General features: G+C 35.7%; 1 pseudogene; it reads right to left on the reverse strand.

Annotated features, from left to right (window-relative positions):
• The window catches only part of LOC117921877, a 36,500-nt pseudogene extending 23,340 nt beyond the window's left edge, over positions 1-13,160 (reverse strand).
• Between the last annotated feature and the right edge of the window lie 234 nt (positions 13,161-13,394).

The raw sequence follows: 13,394 nt of genomic DNA on the forward strand, positions 1-13,394 counted from the left end.
TTTTTTATTGTCTTCATTGTGGTCTTACTCCAACAAGTGTCTCTCATTCTTCATCATATCTCTATCTACCGCGTATAGTCCTTACCACCTTATATAAAATATTTCATAAATATATATAATATGATTATAATTAGATTCTTTATATAGAATAAGGAAAACTGGTAGTAATATCTCCACAAATATTTTGTGTCTCAAATAATTAGATAATTAGTTCCTTATATTAAATATTCCAATCAAGAAAATATGAGAAGTCATTTTATCAAATAAGAAAGAATCATTTTTCTTGGTATAATTAATTTAGACTTTAGAATTTAAGAGTTATAGGATTATAATATTCTTAAACAATAGTGGAAGTTCTTTTTTATCTTCGATTTGTGAATGTAAGCTTTATGGAAAACTGCATAAATCATGTTTTATACGTTTTATGTTTTTTTTTTTTAAATTAGAATTGTTGATGTGTTATTGATTATTTTATTATTTTCCTTATTATTATTATTATTATTATTATTAAGTTAAAAGACAAACATCACCTAAATATTTTTTTTTTTGGAATTTTTTTTTTTAAAAAAGATAGTTGCAAATTCATCTTTTTACTTATTTTCTTTATTATTTTCCTTATTATTATTATTATTATTATTATTATTAATTATTATTATTATTATTATTATTATTATTATTAAGTATTATTATTATTATTAATGAGTTAAAAGACAAACATCACCTAAATATTTTTTCTTGGATTTTTTTTTAAAAAAAGATAGTTGCAAATTCATCTTTTTACTTCATATACACAATTTGATCATATTCAAATAGTAGTAATCGATAAGCCCAAAATAGTTTGAAAAGGTCACTTGAATTGGAAAGTGAATTGGTAAGCAATTGAATTGATTCAAGTGGTTGGTCCAGTCCATTTTTCAAAATATTGCTAAAAAGAAAGGACAGGAGCTTATCACTACCATCCACATGGTTTCTAGTTGAATTATCTTCTATATATGTCTCTGCATCCAAAGGAATGACTAAACCAGAATAAGAAAAAAAAAAGGAAGATAATTGGTAAGATCCTATTCCACTAATAATGCCAAGTTTTTTTATAGTGTTTCTCTCTATCTAATGCTTCAAGTTTTTTTGTAGGAGATTTCTATAGTTGGAATGTTTTGATCATTAGCAATCATCAAAGCATAATTGATATTTGTTGAGATGATTTCAATTATATTTTCTTTAACATGTATTCAAGTATGTTGTTTACTTGGCAATTTTCAATCTTTTGAAACAAATGAGTGGTTAAGTTAAAGGTGTTATTAATTGTATGATGTCTTGATTCCATTACTAATTGAATTTTGTCACTATTTTTATTGTTGTGTTGGAACTTAATTTTACTTGTTTTTGCATGTGTTCCTAGATGGAGAAAATTTTAATTCTCGATTTCCTTTTGATCATTCTATGTTCAATAATAAGAGAACTTGCTTGTAAAGGTGAGACTAATTTGGGAAATTGCTTAAAAATTGATAGAGATGCTCTTACTCACTTCAAAAATGGTCTCAAAACTACTAACAATTCGATTTCATCATGGAGAGGGCTTGATCGTTGTCAATGGGAAGGAATTGATTATGAAAATAAAACAAGAGCTATTATTTCAATTGATCTTCTTAAGCTATATTCTCCCAAGGAAGCATATGAGAATGGGACCTCTATGAACTTGTGTGGAGAGATTGGATCTTCATTGATAGAACTCAAATCCTTGAGATATTCAGATTTGAGTGACAACACATTTTAACGTATTTCAATTCTTGAATTTTTTGTATCTTTAAGAATTTACAATATCAAAACCTATCAAATTGTGGGTTCAGTGGTGCAATTCCTCCTAGTCTAGGAAACCTCTCTAATTTGAAATTTCTTGATCTTTCCAGCCATCAATATTTTGATTTATTTTTTAATTCTGAATCCTATGATTTATATGTTAATGATCTCAAATGGATCACTAGTCTTGTTTTACTTTACCAACAATGCCAAGTTGTCTCTAGTGTTTTCCTCTACCTAATTCTTCTAAGCTTCTCTTGTGGGTGATTTCCATTGTTTTGATACGCAAAAAATCATCAAACCATATTTGATATGGATATGTGTTCAAGTATGCCATCCACTTGACATGTTTTAATCTTATTAAACTTATGATTGATTAAAATAAGTGTGTTATTTAATATCCAATAACTTGATGTTTTGATTACTTATCAAATTTCATCACTATTTTGATTCTTTTGCTGAAACTTAATATTAATTACTTGTTTTTATAGGTGTTCTCAGATGGAGAAAATTTCGATTCTTGGTTTCCTTTTGGTCATTCTATGTTTAATAACAAGAAATCTTGCTTATAAGGGTGAAACCCTTGAGGGAAATTGCTTAAGAACTGATCGAGAAGCTCTTCTTGACTTCAAAAATGGTCTCAAAGATTCTTCTAACAATCGGCTTTCATCATGGATATGAGGCAATTGTTGTCAATGGGAAGGAATTGGTTGTGAAAACAACACAGGAGTTGTTATTTCAATCAATCTTCATAACCCATTGTCATGTGTAGCAATTTTAATTTATTTATTTCAAATATCTTGGTTTATTGAGTTAGTTCAAATAACTAGTAGTAGTGGGCTAGAGAGTCGGTAATGTGAGCTATTTTTTAGTAATTGTTGCGGTTTAATCTCTAAGTTGTTGAGTCTATTAAATTATAAATTTCCTCATTCTTGAGCAATAAAATGATCAGATGAAAAACTTCCAAAAACTTGTCTTTGTTTTCTGCTTTCCAAATTCTTTCAATTCTGCTCATATTTTGCCTTAGCAACATAGCTCGAGGGAGAGGTAGGGGGCCAGGGAGGGGACGGGATCGTGCCATTAACTTAGAACGTGACAGAGTGGTATCAGAGCTAGTTATGGCTGACGATCAACGACTCCAAAGGCTTGAAAATCAGGTTGAGAACCTGAGTTCAGGTCAAGAAAGGCTCCTTAAGTAGATGGAAGAACTAGTGGGGGTAATGAACTCCCGATTAGACTTGCCGGAAGAAGGGTTCGTCAATAGGAATCGAGGACCACATGAACAGGGTGGTGCTAGGTACGCAGGTGGACTAGTGGTTCTTAAGTTTGCAAAGCTTGATTTTTCTCGCTATGATGGCTCGGAAGATCCAACTTTATGGATTTTTCGCGTAGAACAATTTTTTGAATTTCAAGGGACATCATTGGAAGATCAAGTCAAATTACCAGCCTACCACTTGGAAAAAGATGCTCAATTGTGGTACCAGTGACACAAAAATCAAGGTCACTTGGTTACTTGGGATGGAATGAAGGCGGGACTGCTAGAGAGGTTTGCTGTAACTGAATATGAAGATTTCTTTGGAGACTTATGCAAGCTTAAGCAAATGGGAACTGTTTCAAACTATCAAACTCGGTTTGAAAGGCTTCTAGCACGGGCTAACACTTTGACAAATAAACAAGAAGCTGAGTGTTTTATTAATGGATTGAAGGATGGGCTAAGGGCGGATGTAAGAATCCAAAACCCTCAAAATCTGTCTTCTGCTGTTGGGTTAGCACGTACCTATGAACTCAAAGCCCAGGAAGTGAGGCGCCCAACCAACCCAACATTCTCTTCTTCAGTTCGCAACCCCAACAACCAATGGAACACCTCAACCCCTAGTGGTGCAAAAGGCACCAATCTAGAGAGAATTTTACTAATCCGTAAATTATCTCCAATCGAACTCCAAATGCGGTGACAACAAGGGTTGTGCTACAACTGTGATGAAAAGTATATAATGGGTCATAAATGCAAGAAATTGTTCTTCATTGAACTAGAAGAAGAGAATGAAGAAGCCATAGAAGAAGAGTATGAAGAAGATACACCGACTATCTTTTTACATGCCTTGGCTGGGGCTTAATCTCCACAAACTATATGAATCCACTCATAGATTGGTAAGACTCCACTGACTATTTTAATTGATTCTAGTTCCACTCATAATTTTTTGCATCACAAATTTGCCAAAATCATCGGACTTAAGTCGGAAAAGAGCTGCTTGTTTAGCGTGGTGGTTGCCAATGGGGAAAGGTTGTCAAGTCCTGGGCGTTGTAATGGGGTAAAATTGTCCTTGCAAGGCATCCCAATTGAGGTAGATTTTTTCTTACTTCCTATAGAAGGTTGTGATGTTGTTTTAGGAGTACAGTGGTTGGGTACTCTTGGTCCAATTTTATGGGATTTTGGAAGGATGCAAATGCAATTCACTATAGCTGGGCGAAAGGTGTTGCTACAAGGTTCAACCTCCTCAAAACTTTGGGCTCTTGAAGGTGATACTGTTTCTAAAACATTGAGGCAAAGTGATGGTAGGGGAATTATTTTACAGCTTTGTGCAATCCAGCATGAGCATACAAATCATGAGGAGTTACTATCAGATGCAATGGCTCCTTTGCTCATTGAGTTTAGCGAATTGTTTGGAGCACCTATGGGATTACCACCTCCACACTTTCATGACCACAGGATTCCCCTCCAGCCAGGAGCAGGTCTAATTTGTGTACGTCCTTATCGATACCCGCATTTCCAGAAACAAGAGTTGAGCGCTTGGTGAAGGAGATGCTATCACAGGGTATAATTTAGCCTAGCCAAAGCCCATTTTCCTCTTCGGTACTTTTGGTGCGAAAACATGATGGGAGTTGGAGGTTTTGTGTGGACTATCGAGCACTAAACCAGGTGACAGTCAAAGATAAGTTTTCAATTCCAGTTATAGATGAATTGTTAGATGAGCTACATGGTGCCAAATTCTTCACCAAATTAGATCTCAGATCTGGGTATTTTCAAATACGAATGGATCCTCTTGATGTACATAAAACAGCCTTCCGAACTCACCATGGGCACTTCAAATTTCTGGTAATGCCTTTCGGCCTTTCTAACTCCCCATCTTCATTTCAATCACTCATGAATGAGATTTTCAAGGCTCATCTAAGAAAATTCATTTTGGTATTCTTTGATGACATTCTAATTTATAGTAGCACGTGGGTTGAACATCTGAAACATGTTAGAATTGCATTTTCCATTTTGCGAGCTCATCATCTTGCAGTCAAGAAAGAAAAATGTCAGTTCGGGCAAACGCAAATCAAATATTTGGGGCATATCATTTGTCAAAATGGTGTGAAGGTGGATCCAGAAAAAATAAAGGCAATGATGGAATGGCCAAAACCAGGAACTATCAAAGCTTTGAGGGGTTTTTTAGGACTAATGGGTTATTATCGGAAGTTTATTGCAGGTTATGGCAAAATTGCAGCTCCTTTGACTGACATGTTGCGAAAAAAAATGCTTTTTCTTGGTCTGAAAAGGTGGAAGAAGCATTTGAATTATTGAAACAAACCATGATGCAGGCTCCAGTTTTAGCCTTGCCAAATTTCTAGCTCTTATTTGTGGTGGAATGTGATGCATCAGGGAATGGATTAGGAGCTGTACTAATGCAAGAACAAAGATCTATTGCTTATTTCAACATTGCCTTGAAGAGAAAACGCCTTTTGTTGTCCAGTTATGAAAATGAACTTATGACACTTGTTCTTGCGGTAAAAAAATGGCGACCTTACTTACTTGGGCGTCATTTTGTGGTTTGAACTGACCAACGCAGCCTTATATTTCTTTGGGTGCAATGAATAATGATAGAATCGCAACAAAAATGGATGCTCAAATTAATGGGTTATGACTTCTCCATCAAATTCAAGAAGGGTAAGAACAATATGGCAGCAGATGCTTTATCAAGAAAGGACACACAAGGGGAATTCAATGCAGTCTCTAGTCCCTTACCCCAATGGTTGGAATCCATCAAGGTTGAGAATCAATCACACCCGGAGCTGCAACGAATTCATCAGTTGCATGAGTAAGGAGAGGCTATTGGACCATGGGAAAATCGAAATGGCGTAATATTCTTTAAGGAGCGTATCTATCTTCCATCAAACTCAGAACTCATCCCAATCATTCTCCAAGAAATTCATGGCATTGGGCATGAGGGTCTTTACAAAACTCTTCATCAAGTGAATGAGGTATTCTATTGGAGGCAAATGAAGAAGGTTGTACTTGATTACATCAAGCAATGTGATGTTTGTCAACACTATAAGATAGATCACCAAAAGCCAGCAGGTCTTCTCCAACCATAGCTTATTCCTACACAGGTATGGACAGACATCTCTATGGATTTTATTGATAGCCTACCCCCTTCTAAGGGGAAGACAGTACTCCTTGTGGTAGTGGATCGGCTATTCAAATATGCACATTTTATTCCAATGTCTCACCCTTACACTGCACCAAAGGTGGCTCAAACATTCTTTGAAAATGTGTCTAAACTCCATGGCATGCCAAGTTCAATAGCATGTGATCGGGACTCCACTTTTATAAGTGTTTTTTGGAAAGAGCTTTTCAAATTGTAGGGCACTAGCTTCAATTTCAGCTCATCTTACCACCCCCAAACAGATGGCCAAACTGAAGCAGTGAATCGGACTCTTGAGATGTACTTACATTGCTTTACTAGTTCAAGACCAAAGGAATGGGTTCAATGGGTTCCTTGGGCTGAATTCTGTTACAACACCAGTTTACATACTTCTACTCACAAAACTCCCTTCGAAGTGGTGTATGGAAGAGAGCCCCCCAACTTGTTTTCCTATGTTCCTGGTACATCAAAAGTTGAAGCTATAGATAACATGCTCCAAGCAAGAGATAAAGTTGTAAAAGACCTAAGATGTCAACTCCAACAAGCATAAGCTAGAATGAAGACTGCTTATGACCAAGGGCGAGTTGAGAGAGAATTCGTTGTTGGTGATTGGGTATATCTGTGGCTACAACCTTATTGGAAAACTTCATTGGCTTTGAGACAGTCACATAAACTCTCCCTGCGATTTTATGGGCCATATCGTGTGCTAGAACGAATTGGTTCAGTGGCTTATCGACTTGATCTCCCGCCAGGAAGTAAGATTCATCTAGTTTTCCATGTGTCGATCCTTAAAAAACAGCTTGGTACAACTGATAAAATTGATTCTCCTCTTCCATTAGTATCAGAAACATCAGGTCACTTGCAACCTTAGCCTATAGTAGTTCTAAATTTTTGCAACAACAGGTGTAAACGTGAACTATTTATTCAGTGGCAGAGACTCTCAACAACAAATGCTACTTGGGAGGATAAGAACCAACTTCGAAACAAATTTCCAGACTTTGTGTGTCCTTGAGGACAAGGACGATTCCAAGGGGGAGGAAATGTCATGTGCAACAATTTTAATTTATTTATTTCAGATATTTTGGTTTATTGAGTTAGTTCAAATAACTAGCAGTAGTGGGCTAGAGAGTGGGTAACGTGAGCTATTTTTTAGTAATTGTTGTTGTTTAATCTCTAAGTTGTTGAGTCTATTAAATTATAAATTTCCTCATTTTTGAGCAATAAAAAAATCAAATGCAAAACTTCCAAAAACTTGTCTTTGTTTTTTGCTTTCCAAATTTCAATTCTGCTCATATTTTGCCTTAGCAACATAGCTTGAGGGCGAGGTAGGGGGCGAGGGAGGGGATAGGATCGTGCCATTAACTTAGAATGTGACACCTATATTCTCCTAAAGAAGCATACAAGAATTGGAGCTCAATGAACTTAAGCGGGGAGATTCAACCTTCTTTGATAGAACTCAAATCTTTGATATATTTAAATTTGAGTGGCAACTCATTTGAACATATCTCAATTCCTAAATTCTTTGGATCCTTGAAAAATTTACAATATCTGAACTTATCAAATTGTGGATTATGGGGTGCAATTCCTCCAACCTTGGGAAACCTTTCTAATTTGCAATTTCTTGATCTTTCTTCTCATGAATTTCAATTATTTGTTAAGGACCTTGAATAGATGACTAGTCTTATTTCCTTAAGGCATCTCAAGATGAATTATGTCAACCTTTCAATGGTAGGATCTCACTAGGTGGAGGCATTAAATAAGCTTCCATTTTTTACAGAGTTGCATTTACAACAGTGTGGGCTCTCTAGTCCAATTTCATTTCTAAGCTCTATCAATTTCTCTTCACTGTCTGTCATAAGCATTGGTTACAATTCTTTCCGGTCAAAGTTCCCAATATGGCTTGTAAACCTTAGCAGCCTTCTATACATTGATGTAAGCTCTAATAAGTTATATGGGCATATTTCACCTAGCCTTGGGGAACTACCTAACTTGCAGCACTTGGATCTATCTTGGAACGAAAATCTCATAGGTAGTTGCTCTCAACTGTTAAGCGGAAGTTGGAAGAAGATAGAATTTCTGAATTTGGCATCCAATAACTTTCTTGGTATGTTTTTGGCTTAGAAAAATTATTATTGCTTATTGATTTTGATACATCAAAATAATGTAGTGGTTCTACAGCCTAACACTTGTTTTTAAAAAATATTTGGCATTAAATTATTCTGACTTTCCAATAATCTCTTTCATTTTTATCATTAAACCATCAAAGTAAGTTCAATTATCTTCTCACCATTCATTAAATTATTTTCTCATAAACTCTCTTTTTATTTTTTTTGAAAATTATTTTAAATTATATTATTTTAACTCTTGATGGTGCATGATTTGTCATAAATCCATTGCAAAATTGACTAACAAAGGGGAATTTTTAGGGCTTTTTGGCTCATCTTCTCCTCCATGGCTTTTGATGGATTTGAAAGATTACACTACAAGATCTAGGTTTTGGTTGTAAACAATTTTTAAAATAGTTTTCTAAATCATTTTTTGAGTTTTTTTTATAATAATTTTACAAAAATTATAATGTATTTTGTTTCTTGTAAACATTTTAAAAATAATTTTTCAAAGACAAATTTTGAGTTTTTTATAATAATTTTTACAAATATTATATTTGAAACAAAATTTTGTTTGGAAACTTTAATTTTTGAAAACAATATTATCAATTTATTCCATGTAGACACTTATTTCTAAAAATAGTTTAAATTATCTTTTCACCACTCATTTGATGATGCATTAAGAAGGCAAAGTTTCTTACCTTTCTTATGAACTTTCTTATGTTTCATAAAAATAAATAAATAAATAAATAAATCAAATTATTTTAATACTCTTGATGATGATTGCATGTACAATTCCAAACTCCATCAGAAATTTTTGCAACTTAAAACATTTGGATTTGGCTTCCAATACCTTGACATGAACTTTCCTTGAATTTGTCAAAGATATCAAAAACTGCAGTCTGAAGGTCCTTTACCATAACTGAGGTATTTGGACTTGTCCGAGAATCAATTAGTGGGTGGATTGCCAAAACGGTTGAATCAGATGGAAAAACTAATGCATCTCGATCTGTACAACAACAAGCTTCAAGGTCCTATCCTTGTTTCTTTTGGGACATTCAAAAATCTGAATGAAATGTGGCTTGGATTGAATGAACTGAATGGGAGTCTCCTAGTTAGTTTTGGACAACTTTTGAATTTGTTCTCTTAGATGTTTTTGGGAATCACTTGACTAAAATTCTTTCTGAAGAACATTTTTCAAAGTTTGGTAAGCTGAAGATATTGTGGATGGAAGTATAGAATTTTATTCATACTTAATAAATTGGGCATTAGTGGGGCTCGACATCTATGATTGATTGCTTGATTGACTTTGACATGCATGTTATTATTTTGTATATGTGCACTAACCTTGTCTCTCATGATAGCACTCAACTTGCGACTAAGGTATGCCTAGTACTTGATCATATTTATTAATTTATCCATTATCATGCATGACTTATTTTATTATTTGATCATTGTTTGGTATCCACGATTTTCCAATCAATTGTCATACTTGACTTAGCTAATTAATAGAGACCTAATTTTTAGGGGCTTAGAAAGGTGATACAATCTATCACTGTACCTTCCCAATTGGTAACCTGACCCCTGAACCCAAACTCAGTTTTTTGCAGACTTATTTTTCCTTTAGGAATCACATTTAAGGTTTTTCTTTCTTATTTTTTTTTTCCCTTTAAAAATAAAATAAAAATAATTGGCAACTTTAAAAACTTTTTAAAAATAATTTTTTCTAATAAAAAGTGAGTCTCGCTAGAGTAGGGAATGCATGCGAGAAATGCAGGGTCCACAAAATGGCAACTCCACTAGGGAACACTAGAGGGTCAAGCTTAAACTTAAATTAAGGCAAATATGGCGTTTGATTGGTTGATTAGTGGGTACCCTTCTTTCTTTGTGCTTTAGTATGATTGAGTGTTGATAGCACATTAAGATTTCTTGATATGTTTATCTAGGATGCATGTTTGGCTAGTGTGTTCATTTGAGGCATGGACATACTGATTATATTGATTGATCCTCTTATTTGTCCTCACATATTGACTCTTCTTACTATATGATTACTTTGCTCACCTTGACATGTACATTCTTGTAGTTGTTTATCTCGTTCATCCTGACATGTTTGATTCTCTTGGTTGTATATTATCATGATTATCATGGAGCATGCTATCCTTGCTAGATATTAATCTCAATTATCCTATTTCCTACTTAGCTTATGTGTAAATTTGGATGATATATACCTGCTTTGCATGACTGCATGGTGCATGATTGCTCTCCTTCTACATGATGCATGTATTGCTTGTCTATGTGGGTCTCACACCTATCCCCTTATTTCCAATTCCCTAGTCTCGGTCAAACTTGTTTTCCTTGATCTCATATTTCATATGAAACTTGTTGCCTTGTTTGTTCTCCGACTGAGCTAGTGATTTGGAGTAAGGTCTAACAATGGGCTATATATATATGTTTGGGAGCATTCTGGAGGTGGTTGACACATTGATGCTGATTGGAGTTTGACCTTTGAAGACTTGTATAGCCCAAAGCTAGATTTCAAGATATTTGTGTGGCTAGTGTGTTTTCTTCTTAGTTTGATAGAATTTTTAGATGCACCCACACCATTCACCGTACATTCTAGATCACCATTGAGTGTTGAGAGATGCGAGATTCTTCACCATTAAGAAACCCCCTAGGATGCGAGGTAGTGCAGGTGTGGATGTGATGACCACCTTACATGGAAGCACCCCATTTCTTTGGAGGCGTGCAGAGGGATGCGTACCTTCGGAGGGTCCAATCGCTTTTGCTAGGGACCCTTGAAAGCCTACCTTTGTCCTTTTAAAGCCACCTTGACCTTATAGGATGACCTTAGATCCTTTGATTAGGATTCCTTCCTCATATGTGGGTGCATCTGTGAGCCTTCAGGGTCACCTTAGTCACCATTTGGACCCAGTGCTTTCTCCTTTTGTTTCCTATTGAGGGTGCTCAGAGATCAGTATAAGTTTGAGTATTAGTTGGATCACTTCTTACCTTGTTGCATTAGATTTTTTTTCTCCCGTTTAATGAGTTTAACATTCTTTCTCCCTAAGGCTTTCATCTTTCTTTCTTGGCTTGGTACATCCTTTCACTTTATTGTCACTTGCTAGATGCTTTGGGATATGTTCATTAATCATGATCACTTTTTTACATCGTACACCTATCATGGGCCCAATACCTCATTCTTTGTTCGATCCTTGATTCAATTTTCAACTTGATGCTCACATTTTCATTATGGAAAAATGAAAGGCACATTTTTCACATTCACTATTTTTTTTAGAGAGTCGCCTTGATCACTTTATCTTTTTTCTTTATGGAGCCTGGATTGAAGGTTGAGTCAAAGATATGTGGTTATAGATGGAGTATCGATGTCATGATAGGGTGTTTCTCACACATCTTTTATCTTGGATTATTGATACGAAATCTCTAGTCACATTTGTAGCCATCTCATAGTGGACACCTTTACAACTCTAAAGTCCCTATCATACATCCAAATTTCGAGTTGCCATCTCAGGACCATGTGCTTACATGTCGTACTATTGTCTTTTAGGGTCTTATCTTGTGTCCTTCATCCATTTAGTTTGCATTGTAGGAAGTTAGTTTAGGTGTTGGTTAAGTTTAGAGTCGCATTCTTGGAAAAGAGTTGGAGCCCCGATTGATTAGATCAAATTCATACTTAAGTTCAAATAGTCCAAATAGGATGTCAGACGAGTTGGCTTCTACATTTACTTCTATTTAACAGTTCATGGCAGGAATCAATAGACGCTTGGATCAAATAGAGAGGTCACACCAAGCTCTTCATCTAGTTAGCATAGGCACAAATGAGACGATTCCTTATGCATCTCAAATAGCACAGACTCTTCCACTTAGGACGTCATATGGTATTCAATTCCATTTTCCAGATCATTATGAGACCATTCCACTAGCTGTTATCATAGTGCCACATCCTCTTGTTCATACCATTGATGATACTAGATTGGTCAAGCAGTATGAGAGGCTTGAGTCTAGGATAAGACATATCAGATTTTAGGATGGAGGTTTGACTTGGGATGACAGGGATGGGATATTGGTAGCTAGCTTGCCCACTAAGTTTCGGATGCCATACATTGAGCGCTATAGTGGGATTAGTCATCCCAAGATCCACTTGAAACTATACAGCATAATCATGAGAGCGAATGGGATAGATGTTGCACAGTTAATGACTTTCTTTCCCATGTCACTTAGTGGGGCATCTCAAAGATGGTTTGCCTCAATTAAGCCTTAGAGACTCTACACCTCAGAGGATGTGGCTCATGAGTTCCAACTCAATTCGCTTTCAGTGTTGACATTGATGTATCTAGATGAGAGTTAGAGGCTACCAGATAGAGGCCAAATAAGTCTATTTCTTTCTTTGTCAATCGTTAGAGGGCAAAGGTGGCTGGTATGATAAACCGAATTAAGGAGCAAGATTAGATTGATATGGTTCTTTGGAGCCTACAACCGAGGTATGTTAGACGCCTTGTGGGCATTCCATTTTAGGATCTCAAGAGTCTAGTTTAGGCAACTTTCAATGTTGAGGAGGCCATTGCTTGAGGATTATGGATAGATACTACTCCTTCCCCTGACTGTAAGGGAAAGAAGTCGATTGGATCATCTAACAAATTTAGAGAGGTTAACATTATTAGTTATCAATATTAGAGGCTTACGCATCACTCACCTTATAGGCCTCTTACAGTAAGAACTCATTTATCTCATTCACAATATCAGTATCAGTCAATTTATGTTCAACAGTCTCAATCCTACTGAACTGATAGTACCCACATCTCCTGGTCTCTGTCATCCCGAGGGCTTCTTCCATTTTGAAGTAGAAGGGGAAAACTCGGGCCACAATCCTCTAGCAATGCCTTCCTCTACACCATACAAAGTGTCACACCCCTGAAGATTACACTAAATTTTTCACGAGTGTGCGGTGCTAAGGACCCTTCCTTCGCCAACCTTCCTTCCTAGCTTTTATAGAAACCAAGCAAAAGCAAAGTAAAAGCACAGTAAGAACAAAGCAACAAGGACACACACGAGGTTACGGGAACCTTTT

The sequence above is a fragment of the Vitis riparia genome, chromosome 9 (assembly GCF_004353265.1).
Source record: "Vitis riparia cultivar Riparia Gloire de Montpellier isolate 1030 chromosome 9, EGFV_Vit.rip_1.0, whole genome shotgun sequence".
Classification (NCBI taxonomy): Eukaryota; Viridiplantae; Streptophyta; class Magnoliopsida; order Vitales; family Vitaceae; genus Vitis; species Vitis riparia.